Source organism: Pteropus vampyrus, unplaced genomic scaffold (assembly GCF_000151845.1).
Source record: "Pteropus vampyrus isolate Shadow unplaced genomic scaffold, Pvam_2.0 Scaffold206, whole genome shotgun sequence".
Taxonomy (NCBI): Eukaryota; Metazoa; Chordata; class Mammalia; order Chiroptera; family Pteropodidae; genus Pteropus; species Pteropus vampyrus.
Window position 1 is genome coordinate 108,792 of NW_011888987.1, and position 807 is coordinate 109,598.

Here is an 807-nt window from a genome sequence, read left to right on the forward strand (position 1 = left end):
AAATCTTAATAATGCCTTTTTTATTTTCTTGTAGATATTTATTCACCCTCAGTTTCAGTACCTATCAGTGTCAGCGACAGTCTCTGCAGTGTTTGCTCAGATTCCCCTGGGGCTCCGTGTTGATCGGTCTCAGAGGATATCGGGGGTAGGGCCCTCCGGGTTAGGAGTTGGGGACTACATCTTGGCCTTGGTTTTGCAACTGCGGCCAGTAAAAATCAACCATTGTTCTTCTGCCTTCCCATCCCCTTCTCTGCTTTCTGCCCTGATGACTTGGCCCTGCTGCAAGATGCTTGGAACTCACAGCACTTCCAGGCAGGGTTGTTCAGGGAAGTCGCCGTACCTTCTTCCCTCCCCCAACTCCTGCAGGGAGCTCCATCTGAGAGAAGCAGCTTCTTTATTTCTCCCAGTCCACTGCTCGACACCTAGGGTTCTGACTTGTGGTAGCTCTTAGACAGATTCAATGCTCAGACGTGCTGGCATGCAGTTTGGGTGTTTGTGTTGAGTTTTAGATGTTCAGCTTATTGTTGTTTCAAGGGGAGAGATCCGAGGATGTCTCTCAGTCCACCATGTTTCCTAGAATTGCCCTAATTCATTTATTTTAATTAGTTCCAAGTATACGGTACATTGGTTAGACATCTAGATAGTTTGGAAAACAATCCCCCCACTTTCTCCCTTCTTCCCCTGACCCTCCACCTAGCCAAAATATTAATGCTAATTGCATTCCCTATGTTGTGATCCCTATCCTCGTGACCATCCATCAGCTACTAATTTGTACTTCTTTAACCCTTCACCCCATTATCCCAATCC